At 36.6% G+C, this 25,175-nt stretch overlaps 1 protein-coding gene and 2 pseudogenes across 1 annotated transcript in view; 2 read left to right on the plus strand and 1 right to left on the minus strand.

Annotated features, from left to right (window-relative positions):
* Positions 1-25,175, plus strand: part of LOC109059404 (nuclear factor 1 X-type-like) — a 723,368-nt gene that overhangs the window by 209,648 nt on the left and 488,545 nt on the right.
* LOC122136217 lies at positions 4,595-8,157 on the plus strand (annotated as a pseudogene).
* LOC122135558 lies at positions 10,420-10,932 on the minus strand (annotated as a pseudogene).

Consider the following 25,175-nt stretch of genomic DNA (forward strand, 5'->3'; position numbering starts at 1 on the left):
GCTGCAGCGGTGATGGTAACGCCAGTCCTAAAATGCAAATCTGAAAACAATGGGTTATACATATATTTTAAAATTAGTTTATATATATTTGAAATGATAAAAAGTTCCCCGAAATTAAAATATACAAATTTGAAAATATATAGCATATAAAAATATAAAAAATGTAAAATATATATAAAAACAATGACTTGATCTTTCTAACATCATATTAAGGCAGTGACATTATAAAAGAATATGCAATATAAAGAATATAAAAATTAAAATATATATAAAAACAATGACTCTGTCTTAAACGTCATATTTAAGGCAGTGACATAATAAAGTTGACCACATGGTTCAAACAGAAGTAAGACTTTAACAGTAGTTCATTGTTCCTACTTGTATTCAAGCTCAAATCTGTTATGGGGGAAAAAATCATAGTGATCAATTTTGTAAAAAAAAAAAAGTTATAAAAAAAAAACTATTATTCTTGGCACACCAAACAAGAATAGTGACTGTACATTTTTGGACATGTACAACAATGTTTCAAAAAGAAATGTCATTAGTTATTAAGTCCATTCTTTCAGACGAAACCAATCAGAGTTATATTAAAAATTGTCTTTGATCTTTCAAGCTGTTTAATGGCACTCAGCGGGTGTTGTTGCAGTGCATCAGTCCAACAGAAGTGAAATAAAGCACATCCATTCATAATAAAAAGTGCCTCACATGGCTCCGGGGGGTGAACAAAGGCCTTCTGTAGTGAATCGATGCGTTTTTGTAAGAAAAATATCCATATTCAAAACGTAATAATCACTTTAATCTAGCTTGTGCCTTACAGTTGCACACTGAAGTAGTTCTGGGCAGATGACATATGAGGTCGGAGGCCTTTGTTCACCCCCCAGAGCCATGTGAGACACTTTTTTATTATGAAAGGATGCACTTTATTTAACTTCTTTTGGACTGATGCACTGCAACATGACTGGATTTTTTCTGAAAGAAGAAAGTCATATACACCTAGGAGGCCTTGAGGGTACTTCATGGGCTAATTTACATTTTTTGGTGAAAACAATAGGAAAACAAAGCCAAAACCTTGACATTTTAGGCAATTTAGACACGTCTGGGAAAAAGAGGACGTACAGTCACCCTAAAATAAATGCACAATCCACATCTCTAGGAGAACAAGAACAACATAGAGAAAACAGAGTGTGGCGTGATTACATCATTTTTTTCAGTGTGACTCATTGATTCTTATTAGCAATGATGATAACCAGTTTCACTAGACACTGTTTTTCACTCTATATGGGTGTAAGTGATGTAGCAGGTGTTTTTAATATTTGAACCTGATTTTTCAGTCACCATCTTTGGAAAATATATAAATAAAAATAGGAAACTCGCATGCTGCAATCAAAGAATATTTCTGGGGTGGAATGTGGCAAGCTGGTGAAAAAAGTAGAGGAGCAAACAATACATTTTCATGGAAATCATTTTTAATGCCAGAAAATGAGAAGAAACAAGAGAAATAATAAACTTTACACAACTTAAGTGTCAGATATACTGAATTTACAATTTTTATTGTGTCTTGCTCTTTAGAGAGTGTCTAATATATTATCTAAAACCTTCCCAGTGATATACTGTACTTCTAAATCAGCATCAAAGCAACTGCAGAGCTGAGGTGATGCATATGTTTTCATAGATTTTTACAGCCTGCTCCACTGAATATGGGTTAACGTGTCAGGATTGGCACACAACTTTCAACCCATCGCCAGATTTAACAGGTGCATTTCATTTATCAACATAGAAATGAAAGAAGAAATCATAGATTTCCACAAAAATAACAGACTAGCAGTTTTTCTGTCTGAGCGATTATCAATTTGTACAGATCGACAAAATGTCCAGAGAAAGAATTGTTACAAAGGAGGCTCCCGTGCTTGCCTCCGGAAAAAAAAAAAAAAAAAAACTGCCTTGCTTCAAAATCTGAACGGGAACATCAGCCTCACATCTGGCTACCATCCTCAGTCCAACGACATACTGAACGCCTGAATCACAGGAAATTATTCGGCTTCCTCGATCCTTTGGGGGGGGGGGGGGGGGGCCCACCAACGACATGCGGACTGGAAGCAGGGTACTTATTTTTGGGCGGAGATATGCACATAATTCTCTCATGAAACCGCCACGGGGGAGACCCCCCTTTAAATGCGTGCTGGGGTTACACCAACCCCCCTTGTTCCCCTTGGCGGCGAGCCCACGACCCGCCCCTCAGTCCACAGATTGTTGCAACGCAGTGAGAGGTTCTGGGACCAGCTATACCCACTACTTTCTGCGTAAGGCAACAAGAACAAGCAGCTCACGCACAGAACGCCTCAGCCCCGCATACACCCAGGGCATGTGTCTGGCTCTCCACTAAAGATCTACGCCTCATACTGCCATGAAAAAACTCGTCCCAGGTATTTTCGGTCCCCCCCCCCCCCCCCCCCTTCAAAATCTAAAAACAATACTCCAGTTTCGTTCCGTTTTAGACCTGCCCACTAATTACGTATTCTCCACCATCCATGTATCACTTCTAAAACCCGCTGGTTGTCCGGGAGCGAGCTGTAGGAGGAGCCAGACTGCAGAATCCCCCCCATTCTTCTGGTGACGGCGCTAGGCTTAGCGAGTGCACAAGTTGCTTGACTCTCCAGGCCGCCAGGTTGGGCACTCTCCAGTATCTGCCGATTGGGAGGGGTACGGAACCGGTATGAGCGTTCTTGGTCAGAGCTGAGATATCCTCGCCCCACACTCGGCACAGAGGAGTTTTTCCATCGTACGCATCGGAAAAAAACCGTCCCCATTCTCGACCTCGTGGTAGACCCCGGCGTCGTTTGCTTCCCTCGCGTCAGATCCGCTCGCAGGGGAGGGCTCTGTTACAAATTAGGCTCCAAGTGCTGCCTATCCGCCCACCACCAGAGGAAACTCTCACCTAATTGACTGTACCCATGAAACTCCCTTTCCCATCCTGCCTCATCCCAGGACTATTACACCCACACACCTGCATCCAATAGACACACACACAGATAAGCACCACGCCTTCCTACACCCGCGAAGTCTTGATTTGCCGGCTGTCACTACTTATCGTTTTGTTATACTATTGATTCTGCCGTATTGGTTTGACCTGGACCTGTTTACCGTTTATCGATTGTTTCTCTTCCTGCCCTGACTTGGATTGAGCCTGTTCCCTGTGATTGTTTGCTATCTCCCCTGATCGGTGCCTGTCCTGGTTCTGGTCTCAGCCTTGCCTTCGCCACTGTATCTCTGGTTATTGACCTGTCTGGTCTGACTATCCGAAAAGTGCAAATGGAGACACTTTTTTTTTTATGGCAGCTATGTTTTTACAGCATATTATTGTTAATATTTAACATTTTCAGGGTGAATAACGATCAGCAACATTATTATTATTATTATAATAATATTATTATTATGAAAATGTTTTCCTAAACTGGCCATATCTCATAGTATTCCTTATTTCAGTATGAACAAACAGAAATAGGTGCTTACACCCTCAGACAACATTAATTCATTATAGTATTTATAAGATATATTAGGAAATTTTCATTTTTAAAATTAGCTGATAAAGTAATTTTTTGCTTGCACATACGCATTGTGTGAAGGATTTTGCAATGATTTAGCTGTATTATTTTACCTAATACAGCCAAGGTCAGAGAGTTCTATAACATTAGCATCTTCAATTTATGTTTGCACCCACATCATGTATTTCAAATTTAGTAATATTCCCTTTTTAGATTTATTTCAAGTTATGAAGGATAGCAATATTTCTAATAAATGTTAAAGTATTTAAAATAACTAGTCATAATATTATTTTCAGATTTTTTGCTTTAATGCAATCTTATTTTTATGACGATAATTCATTTGAACTGTTTCCTGTGTTTCCTCTTATTTAATTTTATTACTAGTTTATATTTATTTTTATGTTATTTTAATTTTGTTTTGTACTTTATTTCATGTATTATGTTAAATACGAATTCTATTTACTTTAATTAACAGATTTAGTTTTTAGAGTTATTTAATTGAAGGCATTATTTGGTCATATTATTAAGGTTAAATATTTATTTGTCTAATTATAATTTTAAATGTTATTTTATTTTTTTTAATATTTGTATTTATGTTTTATTTATATTAAATGCCTTATTTCATTTATTTAAAATATTGTTATATTGTATTTATTTATATTGTTTATTTGTTCATTTTTAAATTTAAGTTAAGAAAAACATTTTAAAATGTTTTAGTTAATAACCACAAAACTGACTATAAAACTAATGCTTAGATTGGAGCTTTATTGTGTCTGAGTGGTGAAGCAGTGGAGCATCTTGCTAATGCTTTTATTCTTTCATGTGAGCTGCACACCGTTGGTTGAGCCTCAGGGCCGCTTCAAAACCCTGGACCCTCTAATCCTCAGTTACTGTGTGACTCTCACATGATGCATGGAATGCCGTGCCATGGGCCACTCGCAATGTGATTCACTGCCTTCACTTCTGTCCTCTCTACTCTCTTCAGTCGACCAGCATCCCTCCCTGAGGATTCTGGAGCACAGAAAGAGGTCCACTCCCGGTATTTGGGAGGTATGGGGCGTTTTCCATCTTTTGGGAGACTTTTCTCTTTTTCTGGGAGCGGAGGAATCACGGTCCAGAATAGAGAGAAACAAGCCTCTTATACCAAAGGTAGTGTGGTTTCTTATTTGTTTACTTTCTTTGAATTTTATAGTGGGAAAATTTGTCAGTTGATTGCACTTTTTTTTTTTAAAGTATTGTAATCTTAATGTCCCCTTTAAGTTCAGTTCGGCAGGATTTCTGTACAAACCATTCAGAGCGGCAAACAGAGTAGTTTTTTGTGTTAGCTAATGATTCTGACAGTTGCAAGAGCGTTTAATTAAACTATTACGCATCATCATTTACTACTACTTCTATTCTCATTAATTTTTTTTTTTTTTATTGTCTTATTATTTATTTATAATTTACTATGATTATTATTATAAATATGAATTATACTAATAATTCATATTATGATACATTATTTTATCTTGAATAATATCATAATAATAATATTATAGTTTTGTAACCATTATTTTTAGTCTTTTTTGTAATTATCTGTGTTTTTATAATAATATTAATCATAATAATAATTATTATTATTATTACTACTGCTACTATTACTACCCTACTAGGTATTACTAATATTATTTTAAATACAGCATTTCTATTTAGATTTTTATATATTTTAGGGTTTCAGTTATTTGTGAAGGTAACAGTTCTATTTTTTAATCCTAATATTTTATTTAATATTTTATTTAATTGTATTATTATTATTATTATTATTATTATTATTTATTATTATATTATTATTATTATTATTGTTGTTGTGGTGTTATTATTGTTATTATTGGTTCCCTGAAATTATTTAGTGAATCTGGCTCTTGGGGTTTTCAACTGACCAAATTCATTAACTTTCTACTTATACCATTAAGGGGGATGTAAATAATGCAGGAGGTACCTCAGCTGTCTCGTATCTGGCAACACACGACAGTTCAGGAAGTCAGACGAGCTCAACTTTATCCAGCCATGAAGAGTCGACCAGAGCTTCATCAAGGAACGTCTCTTCGCTCACGAGCCTCTCAGCTCCAGCTGGGAGGCGGACTATATTCTCAAGTATCTCCTGATCACGAGCAACCTGCTCTTTCACTGTTCTTGGTCTGGTCTCACTAGTCATCGGCCTCTGGGGCTTATGATCAACAAAGAGTCCTTCGCTCAGGAGAAGAATCAGCGGTATCGGGGACGGACCCCATGCTGTGCTCTTCATGTTCCTGGGCCTCATTCTTGCCCATGCTGAGCCTGAATGGGATGCGTAGGGGGCACTGCGGAAGAACATGTGTCTTCTTCGGACTTTCTCAGCCTTTGTCCTGGTCCTTTTGGTGGTTCAGGTTCTGGCGGCGGTGGTCGTGTTGTACAGCCTGCAAGGGCAGATCGAGAATTACTTGCGTTCAGGCATGTTGGCCGCAATGGTGCACTGGTACCAGGACGACCTGGACCTGAGGTTCATCATTGATGAGATCCAGACGGGCCTGCAGTGCTGCGGGGCCGATACCTACAGAGACTGGGGAATCAATGTGTGAGTGGAAATCAAGCCAGAGCAGGGGTGACATCATGAGTAACTTCATGGGTTTCCAACACTGAAAGTAGTCCCAAAGTTAAATACAATGGATTATACAACCTAATTTTGTAATGTAGAGCCTCTCCAGTATTTAATGCTTTCCAGTGGGATCTGGAATCATAGTTTGGCCTGCTTGTTGGTTTTGATCCTTTTCAGACTTTTCGTATAATTGTCCCTTTTTGGGCTTTCCAATTATGTTTCATTTTATTACACCATCATCCTCATTTTGCAATCCCAATTTACAGTTACTCATTATAGACAAATAATGGCTCTATTCGACTGAATTTAAAGGTGAGGGTGTGTCCATTTTTTCTATTTTAGCACACTTTCTCCTGTAACATCTTAACACAGGGTTTCCCAAATTGAAGGGTTCTTGAAGGAACTGACTGTGGGTGTTTGATGAAAATTAATTGATTAAATCATAAAAATGTAAAAAAAAAAAAAAAAAAAAAAAAAAAACTGAAATAAAAAAAAAAAAAAAAAAAAAAAAAACTGAAATAATATATTATTTGTTCACTTGCATGGTCAGGCATCGGAAAACTGTGAACATGCAAATGTCTTGTTAAATTATTGCATTATTAACTTCTGTTTTTAAAATCTCTTAAATCTATTGTTTAACAATCTCTTAACCTCTCTTATTAAAATCTCAGTGGGTAATTCAAGAAAATATTTTAGGTCATATTTGAGCAAACATACAGTAGCATCTTCTTGTTCAACCGATGATATGAGTTTGGGGTAACATTATCTGTAATACACTATTTAACATCAAATTGTTGTGAAAATGGCACTGAGAGCAGCAAGAAGTGTTTGATAAAAACTATTTGGAATTATTAATAAATGTTTTATCATATGTTTTATCATCTAATAATAATAATTGAATTCAAGATATTATTTTAGAAATTTAAGTTAAGTTTTATACTTTATTTTTTTTTTTTATTTTTGTTTTTAATTTTCATATTTTAGTTTATTTTTTGTATTTCAATTCAAATAATAATAACAATACAAATAATTATTATTATTATTAATGAAATTACCAATAACATGATGATATTATCATAAATATTATCATTATTATTATTATATTAGCAGTAAGTACTATTATCACTATTATTATCATCAAAACAAAAGGGTTTCGGCTGGACTATAAGTTTGGGAATCCCTGTCTTAATGCATAGGTTTAGCAAGTATTAACACTTGACACCTGTTGGATTTCAAAAAAAAAAAAGAAGAAAAAAAAAAACCTGTAGGAATCCTATGGACTTACACTGAAGGAAGGACCTGAGCTCTGAGCTTTATCTAGAGACCAGAATATCTGAGGACATGGGTTATTAAACAACAGTGGGATGGAAATTCTGTAATAAGACTTAGTGCATTTTTGATCCTGCATGCACTAAAAACACTTGACAGCAAGTTTTCGCATGAAGTCTTTTGGCTTCAGCTAGTAAACAAACACATAGAAACCACAAAACAAACATGCCAAACATCAGTCAGATCCCCTTAGCAACCATTGAAAGTAGCAATGTCTAAGCATGCACCCTAACACTATCAGTTATGCACTACCCACAAATTCCTTCAGAAAAATATAAAAAATGTTGCCCAATGCATCTGATTGTGTTTCACCTGTAAGCATTTCTCTGGCACAGGTATTTCAACTGTTCAGCTCCAGGGGTCCCGGCATGCGGAGTGCCCCCCATCATGTTGCATAGGACCCCCTAGAGAATGGGACAGTGTGGGAAACAGCCAGTGTGGAGGTGGGCGCCCAACAGCTGGACGAGTTCTCGGCCCAGAGCGTGATCTTCCTGGGCGGCTGTCTGGGAAGTATCTCACGCTGGATTAATCAGCACAGTGGAGTGATTGTTATGGTAGTCATCATTCCTGCTGGGGGTCCAGATACTCACTATGTTCATAACGGACCGTCTGCTGCAGAAGATACGGTGGAGCAGAGCTCAGCATGCTGTGTACTTACAATCAGTGCAATGAATGGATTTCAGATGTTTTCAGTAACAGGATATTGTGCCATGGGGAATATGAACCAGCCTGTATTTAATTGAATTCATTGCATTTGACATCTGGAGATGTTAAATTGTTTATTCTGGAGATAAAACAGTCTAAGAATTTCATGATAGCATGTAAAATTTTAAGGCATTACAAGGATTTTTTCATGATAGCATGTTAAAATTTTAAAGCCATTACAAGAATTAATTGGTTTTCATTGTTTGTAAATGTTTTCATGAAATATCTATTCTTATTGTGTCAATTTGGTCAAAAGTAAAATACTCGCAAACTGCATTTTATAATGCAACACAAGGAGTGCAATATTGAACAGTACAGGTCAACTTATGTCATGATGAAAACTGTTTGCAAAAAATCTGGAAAAAAGTTAACATATCAGTAGTTAACATTAAATGTAGGCCTAAGTGTAAAAGTATCTGATGGGTACTTGAAGAGTTTCATGTTTATTTTGTGCAATATAATCATTTTAAAATGTGTTTACGTGTGGTTTGATTTAATAAAAATAATCATAAATTTATGATTCTATAACCAAGGCTAGCCAAAAGCTCGCTAATGTTTTTGAAGAAAACAGCAGGTGCATGCAACGTTTGTGCTACAGTAGATCGCGATTGAGCGCATGCGCAAACATAAACAACACAGCTATTTCTTTAGTTACAAAAGAACCGATGAGATACTGAAATATTAAGAATGAAAAACCTGACATAAAAAAACTTATATTACATTAAAAAGTTAGTCAGTCACATCGTCAAACATTATGTTATTCCACCGGTAATGTTTATCGTAACTTACCTGAGCATCGACACATTCAGTTTAATAACACAGACATTTGAATGTAACTCCATCGCCATCTTGAGGACTGAGTTTCGTTACTGGCAAAACTAACGCAAAAAAAAAGCAAAAACACGTTTTGTGTGAATGGCCTCAATAACTAAATTTAACTCCCATGGGGTCCTACTCACATCCACCCGAGGCGGGACTCAACCCGGGTCACTGGCATGGGAGACAGGCGCACTAACAAGGACACTAAAGACCACAACCTCTAATGTCAGTCGCTAGTGCACCTCTTGAGATCAGCTGGTAGTGAGGTTTACCTGCACTGCTCCTACCAGCTAGGCCTCCTTTACACTCACCCCTCTAAACCTCACTCACATCTGGGTCACGGCACAATGTAACCTCGCTGGGTCCTACTCGCACCCACTCTGAGTGGGACTCGAACCCTGGTAGCCGGCATAGGAGATGGGCACACTAACAAGGAGGCTAAAGACCACAGCCTCTAGCGTCAGTCACTAGTGTACCACTTGAGATCAAGGGAAATGAGGTTTACTGCGCAGCTCTTACCCAGCTGGCCTCCGTTACAAAAACATTTAACGCAAATGTTAATATACTGAATTGCAAAGAACGCTTAGCTTGATAATATTTTATCTAATGCAATGGCCCTGGGATATTTTAAGAGTCACTAAGTGTTTGCGTTGTGTTCAAAAACAGGTATGAAAACCACATCTTACTTTAAAGTTTACAGACTGCATAATGTTTCAGTTTGTATTTGACCAGAGGTTGAGGAAGCACTCAGACAGACAGTCGAAAGGAAAAAGTAGAAAATTAATAATTATTAATTTATTTTATTTTATGTCCAAAGTTGCTGCCAGCAATGAGTCAGACTCGTATTGTCTGGTTCTCCAGCATCATAAGGCCAATAAACTGGGCCGGGTCTCTCACAGAGAGCTGCTCCCTGTACTCGCACTATGGGCAGACACCGAGACCCCACAGAACCCAAAAACTCATTTTGAACTTTTGCAACTTGACAAAATGAAACCATAAACATCCATTGCAAAAAAAAAAAAAAAAAAGATCCACAACTGATGATGCTATAGCTATTACGATGTGATGTTTGCAGGATAATATCAAAGTAAAAGTTGTTATAAAAGCAAGAAGTGACACCTAAAATGCTCATTACATGTCAATATGACAACACTATAATACATAAGATAATTAAGTAAAAAAAAAAAAAAAAGAGAAGAAGAAGAAGGAAAATGCTATCTGGAATTAGTATTGGGCGACAGAATTAATCCAGATCTACAGGAAATCTGTTTGAAGAGGTAGATTATCTAACATCCAGTTCATTAATGCTGATTTATTAAATGCTGTTTCAAGCTGTACATAAGTGACTAACCAAACTTCTACCAAAGATATTGCTATAGCCTAAATGAATATTAATATTTAAAAGATGTCTTAAGGTGCAGGATGTCGTTCAGTGGGATGTGGGAACAGGAAGTGTGACCTCATATAATAATTGGGCCCATACTGGGCCAGCTCATGTAACTCTAGGTGACTGAACGCCTCCATGGACAGATTACATTAAAGTCGTGAAAGAGAAAAAATATGATTAACACATAATGTCAAAAGTAATATTTATTATATATAATAATATTTTTGACTCCAAATTGTACCATACCAGTTCCCAATCCCTCCATTCCAGGAATATCTTCACCAAAGTCTGAATGATAACATTAATATTAACACAGATACAACATGCAAATCCACATAAGATCCAATAAATAAATAAATAAATAAATATTAAAAGTATTTGTACCCAATGATACCCTTTTTGGGCGGCTTGCTCTTGAACTGTCGTGTTGACCTCTGTTTGAACTTGGGCGCGGACCCTTTTTGGGACTGCGGGTGCTGTGGCCCGTGTGGCTACCTTGCTGCTCGCTTTAGGCTTGGAGGTATCCATATTCACAAGACAGAAAACCAATAGCAAGCACTGCACGCTGAAACTGATGATGATACTGTAAGAGATTGTGGGGATGAGACTGCTAATCTTGTGTTAATCATTAGGTGAAAATGCAATGGAATATATTGCATAAATAATAATTAAATCCCAGTGTGCAGACATATGATAATGAAGGAGGTTCCTTTAATCCCATTTAAATTGATCAAGCCCCCCTCTAATCTGCTGTCCAGAGGGTTTCTCCCAGTTAATCTGATTAGATGAAGGTCAGCACAATCAGCAGAACGTGCTTGAAGTCAAACTCTTTCCTTCATCAGCTCAAACCCACAAGAGTTCATTGCTTGTTTACTGTGCAGCAGTACAGGAAATGTGTTCAAAACATCACTTGCATGACAATAGTTTCTCTGTCACAGTTGAGACAGTGGCCCTATAACAGATCTGGACACTTAAGACATGCTTAAAATATCTGAATGTCTTGCATTAAATGCAAACATATCAAAGCTAGCATCTAACTGCGTCTCTAATACTGCAGCATTTTTCCTCTTCACTAAATTTTTCTTCATTTTTGCTTAATGTTTTTAATCAACTGTTGTTTTGGTGATTTTTAGTAGATGAATGAAGTCGATTCTGTTCAGGTTCAAAGATGTAGTTCATCACATTAAAGACCCGTTCACACCAAGAAGACAACTATAACAATAACTATATAGCGTCTACACCAAAGGCATGCTCTGTTTAGCTTCAAATACTATTTAAATAAAGAGGGTTCTGACTGGCTCTCAATTTTTTCATCGTTCATCAGCTGGAAAAAATCGCTCTGAAAGTAATTCCAGCAAATACATTCCCCTGTGCTGTTATCGTTATATCTGTAATGTGAAGTTGCTATTCTTATAGGATTAGAATCATCATTACAGCTTTATAGTTATAGCTATTGTCATTGAACAGCCTTTAACTATGAACATGTTCCACTAACATCAAACAAACAAAAAGTTAAATAATATATTTTGTCTTAATTTTGAACAATATATCTATTGTTTTTATCATTACACACCTGTAATTGTGAAATGTTTTGCTTGATAGGTGTGCATGTTCTATCTTTCTTTCTTTCCATGCCATTGAATGACATTCATTCAGACATTTTTAAGTGACAGATAATTTTTGTGGTCAACTTATATCAATACACGCAAACATATATAATTCATATTAAATCAGTATAAGCATTAGGTATAACTGGAACTTTAAGCCTAACAAAAATCGTTACAAATCATTTCCATCCTATATGTTCTGTTCTTAAACAGATGCACTCACCTGCTAGCCTTTTATCTGTGCCTCTATGTGTGTCGAGGTGGTCAGTTTGAGGCTCTCTGTCAACACACACTCTCCCAACAGCTCTTATATAGTTCTGAGCATCATAAGATGATTATACCTGCACACGATGGTCCTTCCTCTTTCCAAAACAATCAAGTTGTCATCATCAGCCCCCTAAAAAAGTAACAGGATGCAACATCCACATGTACAGATACATGTATGAGATTAATCCAGTTTGTTTTCCATAGTTCATGCAATATTAAATAAGACATTTAGTGTTTATACAGATTTTATTTTTTGTGTTTTTATTTTGCTTTATTTATTTATACATTTTAATGTATTCATAAGCCTAAGACCATATCTGTTTCACTTTTTTATATTGATATTTTATTTTTTATTATATTTGTATATTTATTATAATTTTATAGGTTATTTTTATTACTTTACATATGGCAGTTAAAAACTATATTTGATGTATTTGTTTTTAAAAAGAAAGAACATGCCTTGTGAATTGCAAAATACTGATAAATGTTGCACAAATTATCTTTCAAGTCATGGCATGAATTTTTAAAAAGTTTAACTAAAACTTGGATAAAGCAAAATAATAGTCATAACAATGAATTTTATTTATGCACATATAACCTTTCAGCAGCTCACTATTCACACACACGACATGTCCAGTATGATGATCCTGATCTCCATGTTCTACTTATGCAACAGTTTTTCTGAATCAACCATTCAGACGCCCCGTGCATGTGTGCTGTGAGTCTTTGGTTCAGTGTGATCAGCAGTCTGTCAGATAATCTCCACATCTCTCATTCATTCAGAGAATAGATTAACATGCCCCTCCAACCTGACAGACATCTCGCCACTCAATTGCGACTTAATTTTTTATTTTTTATTTTCATTTTTTAAAGCATATTTATAGAGTGTATCTCTAATAGAATCAGGTTCTGGTTTCATTGCAAATCAATAAAAACATTTGTTTAATAATCACACACCAGACAATTAATTTCATGAGCTACAATGTAAAATTCTAGTAACGATAAATCACAATTAGTGGTGTTTGCGAGCCTGTTTGGTAAGGCAGGATATCATTTTACTACTGCTTGTACTTGAGCAATAAAAAAACAAAGTTTAAAAATAGAAATATAATGCAGCAGGGGACCGAAATATCAAAGAGACATTTGACTTGCAGCAATAACTTAAGTAACCATCTGGCAACCACTCAGTGGACCATTAGACATTCATCGCAGGTACATTCTAGTTTATTCTTCTGTTTTATCACCAGTTACATCAACAATGTACAAAAACAAAATAAAAATGGAAGTATATTGATAAGTAGTGCTGATAATAATGGGATTAATGTGACCCATGCAGTTGAAGCTCAGATTGACTGTTTCTTGATATGCAGATGGGGGCTTTAAAATCTTAATTAAATTTGTTATGTACCCTATTTTTAAGAATCTTCAAAGGCTATAAGACATATATTTGATGGTTTATTTAAAAAATGGACTATTAGTTTCATTACAATCTTTTTTTAATGTTTTTACATTATCTTCAGAAACATCAGACCTTTATAAGCAATTGTTTCATTGTACTATAGACAGCAAGCAAGGAGTCTTCTGAGGCCAAATACACTGGATTCAAGCAAACCAGAGTTAACCAATTAAATAAGAAAGTAGCAAGCACCACCGTCTGGTGAGAAGAGAAATAGAACTTCATTTGAGTTGTATAAAATAGAATAATAGAAATTTTGTTAGTTTTTAGCATCACATTAGGTATTTTTCAATACATGTATGATAAAAACATTTACATGCTCTAAGTAAACTTACTTAAGATCATAAACTGGCATTATAAGTATTGCCTCATATACATTTATTACAAAAAATCAGTTTAAATTTTAATCACCTACACTGTTTAGTTTATAATTGAATCACAAATATTGTACATATTTCCTTTGTACCTTTAGTTTATAATTGAATCAAAAAAGTTGTGTCATTATTGCATTGCAGCCTTTTTTAGCATCATTATCAATTACAGATTACACAGCCGTAACCTCAAAAGTCAAAATTCAGTACTGCTTTCCATATGGGTCGGATCCAGCATCCATCTGTCTCATCATCATAAATATCATTTTTATCTAACTTGTCATTTTTCCTCCATCTTTAACTTCTTATCATTCTTATGGTTCTTATGGATCATACATCACTTCTTTCCCATGTTCAGGCCCAATGAGCGATTATTATTATTATTATTGTATTATACTGTACATTATGTGTGTCTCTCTGTTTTGTTTCATGTGGGGGATATGATTGCATCAATTAATACAGGTGTGGAGAATTATTTACCTATTTTATTACAATTTCATATTAATAAACATTGCTGGATTATTGATAAGTGATAAGCACATTTGTAGTGCCTCAAAATACATACCAAATGAAATGATAATTGCTTTTGTCAAATATAAGGCCCCTCAGGACAGATCTACATGGGACAGGTGGGCCTCCAGAGCAGTACCCATTCCGTTAGGACCCATGGGCCTGAGCAGGTAGTTCAGGAGGCCTGGCCCTCAGGACTCGGCCCGATTTTTTTCCCTCTATGGACAGATCCCTATAACCCCCCCACCCCCCCAAAAAAAACAATCCTTGGAAAGAATATTAGCTGTCTCCAAAAATTAAGTGCGCATATTTCAAAGGCCAAGTGCACAAAGAAACCTCCGAAGTGCACAAAGGATGCTCCGCCTTTGCAGGTACCAGATTAGCGCTCTGTCGAATAGCAATGGTGAGAGAGGGGAGCTGACGAGAGGGACATCCTTCCAGGATAGGTGGAGCCAGAATTGCTCATTTTTTGTTTTTATGTTTTACGTCATAATGGAGGATACGGTGATGTACCCTCAGGCTGAGCCAAGACCAAGGCCAAATAAGTTACACTGGTTTGCTGCCTCCTTTGTCGGATTTCAACTTTAAATGCAGGTATTGGAGGCTTGGGGCTTACTTGAATAATGTAAGGATACACATGAAAAAAACTACAAAAATACACACCACACACACACACCACACACACACACACACACACACACACACACACACACACACACTGTGTAGTTTCAAATGGTGACTGATATCTTACAAAGGTGCGATTTTATATATTTTATAAAATATATGGGCCTAAAAAAAAAAAGCAAAATTTTCTTGTCAGGTATACCATTTTTTATTATATAGATGTAATTATATTTTCTTCATTCTGTTTATTTTTATTTATTTATTTTCATTTAACTAACATACTTCTAAGAATGAAAATACCTGCATGTTCAATAATAAGTAAATAAATACACACACAAACATGGGTGTAGCCTACACATAATAATTATTTAAATAATCATATATTTTAAAAAGAATATCATTAATTTCATGAATATCAAGGACTTTTGTCAGGGTTAATCCATTTGACCTAATCAAAATGTGCCTATTCATAAAATATGTGATATTTTACATATTTATATCACAAAGTATAGTATGCAAATATGTATTATGTGAATTTATAAAACTATGTGTACCTTCACTGCAGTAGTCCTTGTAGGCTACTTATACGAAAACTGCTTAAATGAGGGAAAGTTCACCCAAATGAGAATTGTGCCATCACTGTGTTATCTTCAAGTTGCAAACCTATGAGTTTCTTTCTTCTGTTGAGCACAAAAGAAGATATTTTGAGCTACTTATACGAAAACGTAATTAAATGCATAATTTTCTTTCTGGTATACTCTTTTTATTATATTAATCTAATATTTTCTTAATTCTATTTATTTATTTTTATTTAACTTATTGATACACAATACCCTGTTGGGTCACCCTCAATGGCTGCTCTTTGTTTGTTCTCCACTATGTTCCACCATTTTAAGACAAACAGATTTATTGTGTTTTCATATTCAAGAGATTATAACAGATTTATTGTGTTTTCATATTCAAGAGATTATAATTATACGATTCTTATGCATAATTATGCATAATTATGATTTTTTTATGCATAATTACTCTTACTCATAAAAAGAGTAATTACTCATAAATACTCTTCTCCTATTCAAATTTTACACTGAAGGGGGTGAATACAACATATTTGTCCACCGGCAGCTATTGTTGCTGCTGTCAGGGGACAGAAGATGACGGAGACCGTTTCAAGGTTAAATGGAACAGTTTATTGAAATGGCAAAGAGTCAACGGCAGATAAATTGAAGCTCGTAGGGAAACCACAGGTACACAGACACACTCCGAAATCCAAAACTCCACTGAAGATGAAGATGAGAAATCTATTAAATAAAAAGAGAGTCAGGTTTAGTCCACAATAGTTCAAAATGTAGTTCGCTTAGACGAGACCGGACAGAGAGTGTGTGTCTGTGGCTGATTTATATAGAACAGAGATAATGAGAGGGCGACAGGTCAAAAGTCCGGTGATTGTGATCGGGGGATATGAGTAGTGTGTGTGGAAGGACCTGGTGCATCCGTGACAGCCGCACATTCTAATACAATTTTTCAAGAAAATAAACTAAAACCTGGGGGAAATAAATGCAGAACATGTTCCCATAGGACACTACTAACATGACTATATGCATGAAACCATTCAGAAAAAATTGGGCACAAATGGGTTAAGTGGATTAAAAGTAATCGACCCTATGCAGAATCTTTGTTTTGTTTATAATGTTGTAAAGTTACCAGTATTCCTGGCAAGATGCTGTAAGAATTACAGAATCTCACGGACACTCTGATCTTCTAAGACATACAATAGACACACAGTGCATTAACATACAGACATCTGTTCCAACATCTCACTGAGAGAAAAATTGCAGGAAACGCCTCTCTCACATATGCAACAGTTCCTCCTCATCCCCTTTCTTCCTTCAACCAGCTCACTCAGAATGGTCAGTAGTAGAATATAATGGTCTACATTAATGCAAGTGATATTTACAGTCATGTTTGGTGTCATTTGAATTGTCTCAGGGAGACCGGTACAATGGTCTCAATCTTACAAAAGTAGACTAAAAGATAGTACAGATCCTAAGAGTTAAGAGATATTTTGATTACTGTAATGGGAGTGCCCTTTCCCAGGGTCCTCCATGTAAATTACCTCCTGTTCACCATTGAGTTGTGTAAACCACCCAGGTTTGGGACCTGAGTTAATGCAAATTCCAATTGTTAGTTTCTGGTGATGTTTGTCTTGGTTTGAGATACTTAGGGAAATGTTGCAAGAGGATCAGGACGATTCTGTAGCCAGAAAAGCCATGAGTGTGTGTGTGTGTCTCTGCACTCCATACTATGTACTATGTATGGCAATCGAGAAACACCATGTGAATAAGGCGGCTGCTTCAGTGCTTGGCTCTCCAGCGTTTGTACTGTTTTTGTTCGTTTTTCCTGTTTTTTGTTTGTCAAACACGATCAGTTTCACCCGGATGAACTGCTGAACATTCGGCAGAACACACCACAAAATCTTTTACCGGATTTCAATTGTTCGGACGTTTTTACTGAACGTTGTTGTCGGTGGAGCAGCGGCGCTGATCAAACGCTTCAAAAAGTGCAATGGGGGGAAAGCGAGCTGGTGCGCTCGTTAGACTCAGGAAGCGCGGATTTCGAACGCTGTTGCCTAGCATCCATCTGGCAAATCTCCGCTCTCTACCCAAAAAAATGGATGAACTCCTTCTGCTTTCCCGGACTAAATAAGGATTTATCACACTCTGCTGCTCTGTAGATTTTTTCACGGAAACCTGGCTCAATGACACCATACCGGACAGCGCGTTCCATCTGCCGGGCTTTCAGCTGTTCAGAGCTGACCGCGAAGCAGAATCAACGGGGAAATCGTGTGTGGCGACGGGACATGCTTTTATATCAATGAACGGTGGTGCAACAGATGTAACTGTGTTAAAGAAGATGTGCTGTTCAGATCTAGAAGAGCTTTTGTCAACTGCAAGCCATTCTATTCGCCACGGGAGTTTCCACTCGTTCATCTCTGGTGAGTGTTTACATCCCTCCGCAAGCGCAGGTAAGCCTGGCTTTACAGAAACTCGCTGACCAGATCACGGAGAGACAGAACAACAACACCCAGACTCTGTTTTTAATCATTCTTGGGGACTTTAATAAAGCCAATCTCTCCCGTGAACTGCAAAATACAGACAGCATGTTACATGTCCCACAAGAGACAGTAATATATTGGCTCACTGTTACACCACAATAAAGGATGCATATCACTCTGTTCCACGAGCAGCTTTGGGACTGTCTGATCACTGTCTGGTTCATTTCTTATTCCAACCTACAGGCAGAAATTTAAATCTGCTAAACCTGTAGTAAAGACTGTAAAGAAATGGACCAACGAAACAGAGCAGGATTTACAAGCTTGTTTCGACCTCACTGATTGGAGTGTTTTTGAAAGCTGCTACCACCAATCTGGACGAACTCACAGAGACCGTAACATCCTATATTAGTTTTTGTGAGGATATATGTATTCCTACCAGAACTTATTTAACATTCAACAACGATAAGCCATGGTTTATAGCAAAAACTCAGACATCTTCGTCAGGCCAAAGAGGATGCCTACAGAAATGGGGACAGAGTCTTGTATAATCAGGCCAGAAACACACTGAACAAAGAGATTAGAGCGGCTAAAAGGACCTACTCTAAAAAGTTGGAAGACCAGTTTACTTCCAATGACTCAACTTCAGTATGGAAAGGCCTGAGGAGCCATTACCAACTACAAGACACCATCCCCCTGCACTGAGGCTAATCAACGACTTGCTAACGAGCTGAATGAGTTTTATTGTAGATTTGAAACACCCCACATCCATTCTGATCATCTCTCTACACAACCGTTAACACCTCCATCAATACCCCTCTCTCCCCCCTCCTGCTCTTCAAATCAGTGAAAACGATGTGCGCCAGGTCTTCAGGAATAACAAAAGAAGAAAAGCACCAGGCCCAGATGGTGTTACACCAGCCTGTCTGAGAACCTGTGCTGACCAACTGGCCCCCATCTTTACACAGATCTTCAACAGATCTCTGGAGTTGTGTGAAGTGCCGTCCTGCTTCAAACGCTCCACCATCATCCCCCGTTCCAACAAAGAAACCCAAGATAACAGGACTTAATGACTACAGACCTGTGGCTCTAACGTCTGTCGTCATGAAGTCATTTGAAAAACTGGTTTTGGCTTATATTTGAAGGACATCACTGGACCGTTACTGGACCACCTGCAGTTTGCTTACCGAGCAAACAGGTCCGTGGATGATGCAGTCAACTTGGGATTACACTTCATCATGCAACATCTGGACAAAACAGGGACTTATGTGAGGATCCTGTTTGTGGACTTTAGTTCGGCTTTCAACACCATCATCCCAACAGCCCTCCAGACCCAACGGACCCAGCTCTCGGTTCCTAGCTCTATCTGTCAGTGGATCACCAGCTTTCTGACAGATAGGCAACAGCTAGTGAGACTAGGGAATTCATGTCAAACAGCCGCTCCACCAACACTGGTGCCCCTCAGGGATGTGTTCTCTCCCCACTGCTCTTCTCCCTCTACACCAAAGACCTGTTCTCTTACCACTGATATGCTCTGAAAGAAGATTGTGACTTGTTTAATCCCTGCCTGTGGCTAATCCAGGACGGTGACCTGATCCTTACTCTGTCTGTCAGTAGATCTCTGTCTGTCAGTATGATCCTTACTCTGCTGGAGCTGAACACTCTCAAAACAGTGGAGATGATTGTGGACTTCAGGAAAAAACCCCCCTGCACCCTCCCACTCACCATCATGAACAGCACTGTGGCTGCAGTGGAGTCATTCAGATTCCTGGGAACCACCATCTCTCAGGACCTGAAGTGGGACAATCACATTGACTCCATTGTTAAAAAGGCCCAACAAAGGTTGTACTTCCTTCACCAGCTGAGGAAGTTTAAACCTGCCACAGGAGCTGCTGAAACAGTTCTACTCAGCCGTCATTGAGTCTGTCCAGTGCACTTCAATAACTGTCTGGTTTAGTTCAGCTACAAAATCAAATATCAGAAGACTACAGAGAACAAGGTTTCGGACTGCTGAAAAGAATTATTGGTGCTCTCCTGCCCACCCTTAAAGAACTGTATACATCCAGAGTGAGTGAAAAAAAACGGCTCAGAAAATCACTCTGGATCCCTCTCATCCAAGTTACCCCCTTTTTGAACTTTTTGCCATCTGGCCGGCCGCTTCAGAGCCGCAAATACCAGGACAGTCAGGCACAAGAACAGTTTTCTTCCCCCAGGCAATCTACCTCATGTACAGTTAAATGTTCCCCACTTATGCAAAAAATGTGCAATATTTTTATATTTATTTGTACCCCTCCATCCAAGTACATCTCTGCATTTTACTCTATTCTATTCCATTGTCATCTATAGCACAACTGTGTTCATACAATTTATTTATTTGCAATTTGTAGTTTTTTGGGGGGTTAGTTTTTTGTGTACTGGAAGCTTATGCCACTAAAAACAAATTCCTTGTATGCGTAAGCATACTTGGCAGTAAAGCTCTTTCTGATTCTGATTCTGATTTTCCTGAAGTCAGGTATGCATCCTTTACTCTTAGATTTATCCCTTGAGAATTTGATGTCTTGTATTGATTTTATAACTTGAATTGGCATAATACATATTTACCTGACTGATAATAAATTGCTACATTTGATTCTATTCTGTTTTACTCTTTAATTATTGACTCTAGTAGATTACGCTGTATCCTTTGTTACCGCATTTCCTGTATCAGGTTAGTAACGGACTAAAATTCAGTTGATGGAGCATAGAGCACACCAATTTTATCTTTAGCGATCTGGCTAACACTTGGTATTAGTTTAAAATTGTACTTAGATTGTTAGGGCTTATAGGGAATATCAGTTTAGGTCAACTGGATGTTGTTCGACCAACCTAAATAGGGTGAGCCTAACCTCTGTTTATTTTAATGTTACTCTATCTAAGTGTACATGGAAAACCGTGGCATGACCATACCAAAGCTACTATCAGGGATAGTAATGTTGGTCGGCTCATATCTATAGTAGTGGTCGTGACTAATGTTGCTTTATTCAAGTGTATACAAATCTATGGGGGCTAAATAAAAGTACTTTTAGAATGAGCAAGCATAGGAGTGGCCGTGTAATTACTAGCCAATTACCTCTGTCTAACCAAAAACTGACGAGAATGTGACTGTAAGATACGTTAAGGCCAAAGCGATATCTTTGAGTGAACCATAAGGACCCAAATGAACGGGTACAATAATATTATAGAATAAATAGAATAATCAAATGTAAGAATATAATACTTAGAGACAGACAAAACAAAACAACCAATTTGCCTTTCAACCTAAATTCGAGGACATAATAAAATGGAGTCAGATTAGATCATTAAATGGAGTCAGATTTGAGTTTAACCTAAATTTAATACCTTCCTTGGACCGAGTGCGTGGACCTTACAATGCTATAAAACAATACACTATTATCATTCTATTTAACAGTGAATGTAAATCTGGATGCTGATTTAGCTACACTGTAAAAACTGAATCATGGATCTTGTAATTTTTTCATCAAAAAATTAAGGTGATATTTAAAAATAGTGTGTGTTATATTTCATTAAAGAAATTGTGGTTCAGTGTTTTGTATAGAAAAATATTGAGGGACTTTTTTCTAATAAAACCAAGAAATGTGTTTTCCTAATTTTTTAAAAGGAAACTTTTAAGGCTTGAATTGAGGAACTGAATAAACTAAAAAAAAAAAACATTAAGAAAAAGAGGCTACCTATTTATTTTAAGAGAATTAACTCAACTTTGCAGTTTTATTTTAGACGGGGATTGCTAGTTCACAGCATGCTTGCATATGGCTGGATATGGAGAGTAAATTTTGAAATTAAATGCTATTTTATGTGTTTTTGAGTGAAGGGAAACATCTATTAATGTTTAATGTTCAGTTATGTTTGACATTTGAAAGAGTCTATTACATTGAAGTTTCCATTGCACAGAGCAATCGTTACCAGTGTGCAGAAGAGTAGAACTTATGATTACTCCTGTAAAGCATTGAAGCCTTGTTTAACGAGCAGTAGCATTGCTAATGCAGTGTATACCAGCATTGCTCAAGAATTTTGCAACTTGAAACTGTTTGGTTGTATACAGTCTTTTAAATGTATAAAATAACTCAAAGTCAAATACAAACAGGCCTCACCTCAAAATCACAAGAGAATCAACTTAAAATAAATAAGCCATTTCACCAATTATATTACAGTTATTGTGTCATAGATTAATTAATTTAGCAGATTTTACATGATTTATTCAGGTATATTCCATAAAAAAAAATCAAGTCTTAAAAACTACTCAAAATATTATGTGTAATATTGTTACCATTATTTTTTAAAGGGTTAGTTCAACCAAATATGAAAATTCTATCATTAAATTACTCTCGTGTATAGCTGTGTCACGCCGGAACTGTTTCCTACGTTGTTGTGATTTGATCTGAATGGAAACAGTGTATCGGTGTGACGCAGCTGAGATATTCTCCAAAATGGCACATGCCGGTGCCAGTGGAGACAAATTGTTGAATAAAAGGCGTTATTTTTTTTTTCCTTTGCAATCAAAAAGTATTCTTGTAGCTTAGTTTAATTACGGATGAACCACTGATGTCACATAGTTTAATTCACTATTACTGAATAGAGGGAACATTTCAGTTGTGTTTGCTGTCTATGCTGGGTCAGACAACACCAGATTCCATCGAAAAAAAATCTTAATTTGTGTTCCAAAGCTGAACGAAGGCCTTACGGGTTTGAAACGACATGAGGGGGAGCAATTAATGAGAGAATTTTCATATTTTGGGTGAACTAACCCTTTAAGTAGATAGCTTGTTCCATTTTTAAGAAAAAACTACAAAAAGAATACAAACAGAACAGGAAACAGAAACCAAACGACAGAATGTATCCTAAAAGTCCAAATAACAAAAACACAAGATACACAAAACACAAAATCATTTTAGGAGCTTGGCACTAAAAATCAATTTTGTACAGAGAACCTCAAACCAACCGAATACTGATAACATAAAAATAATACAAATTAATACAGTGTTGGAAAGACATAGAAATTCAATAAAATACAAAGTCAATGACAAATCAAATTAATAATAAAAATAAAAATTAAAAACATTCATCAACCAACAGCAAACAGTGGTTGAAAGAGAAAAAGTTAGCCCAATTGTATAATGAGCTCTTCATGATGCTTTTCATTCATCATCTGCTCTAAATCAAAACATTATTCATGATTAATTAATTAATAAATTAATAAATTAATTAATCTTGTTAAGAAATTCACATGTATATATGGGCATTATTTATATTAATTTTCAAAAGTCATTTTAGTAATTTAAGTAGAAGTCTAAAAACCAAAACATTTTAAGATCACAGGAAACATAAAATCACCCATGTGTGACCAAAGTTTTTACTGGAAGTGCAAATAATATTTAATATTTATTGCTGTTAAACTTGTTAAACAATTTAAACTTTTTAAATTGTATTGTATTGTATTTCAGTTGATCATGTAAAACCAGTTATTGATTTAAGTGAGTGACGTGACATACAACCAAGTATGGTGACCCATACTCAGAATTGGTGCTCTGCATTTAACCTCATCCAAAGTGCACACACACAGCAGTGAAACACACACACACACACACACACAATGAATACACACCCGGAGCAGTGGGCAGCCATTTATGCTGCGGTGCCCGGGGAGCAGTTGGGGGTTCAGTGCCATGCTCAAGGGCACTTCAGTCGTGGTATTGCCGGCCCGAGACTCGAACCCACAACTTTAGGGTTAGGAGTCAAGCTCTCTAACCATTAGGCCACGACTTCCCCACGTTAGAAATCATCACAGATAATAAGTGGTGTGGAGTTTTCATTCCACCAATACCCCAAACAAACAAATGGATAAAGTTTTCTCATCAAAAAACTGATGAGTGTAAGAATAGATATGAGACATGGACTCCACATCATAAAAGAAGACGAGACCCTTCTCATAATCAACAAACACACCCACTCTCTGAGGCTTCACACTCAGAGAAAGAGAGACATATGTAGAGTCACGAGCCCAATACATATCATCTCTCAGACTCACAGTCCCAGTATCCATTCATAGGACTCAGAATGATCAACCCCTTCCTGCTAACAGATTCTCTGGTCACTCCTATACACCACTCAGTTTGTCCTTTCACCTGCACCTCAAAGTAGAAACACCCTGAGGAGAATCCATCCATCCCAAGAATACCAAGATAATCATTAAATCTGTCTTTTTTTCTCCATCCACTCTTTCTGTTTCTCTGTTTCCATCACTTCTCACTTGTTTCCCATCATCAGACACGATGAGACGTGGATGAGCTGCATCAGCATCCAGAATCACATTAACTAGGGAAAATATATATAAAAAATATGCTTTACAGATGAGTATATAATGAAATAAAGACAATGTCTTATTTTATAGGAATCATGAGAACTTTACAAGACAAAAAATAAAGATGAACCACTTATCGTTTAATACCATAAACAATAATGTTCATAATTTTCACAATGTATCTATTACTGATGAAACGTTATGATTGCTCTGATGTTTTTTTCCTGCTTCACTTCATGTGCTTTTAGTTTGTTGTCTGTGTCATTTTGTTGTTCAGTTTTAGATCCCCTTGTGTTCATTTTATTTGTCTTGCTTTTATTTAGTCATTCATGTAAAATAAATAATTATAATAAATAATGAATATATTAAAATAAATAATTGTGCCTTTTACTCACCCGTGTGTGTTCTTAAATGTGTGATCACATAAAAAACAGAAAGTATGACGTTATGAAGGCTTCATCTTTAGATCAATAATGAAATCAGTAATTTTAATCACCACTTGAAGACCAAAAAATCCAAGATGACTTTATACAGTTA

Source organism: Cyprinus carpio, chromosome A3 (genome assembly GCF_018340385.1).
Source record: "Cyprinus carpio isolate SPL01 chromosome A3, ASM1834038v1, whole genome shotgun sequence".
Classification (NCBI taxonomy): domain Eukaryota; kingdom Metazoa; phylum Chordata; class Actinopteri; order Cypriniformes; family Cyprinidae; genus Cyprinus; species Cyprinus carpio.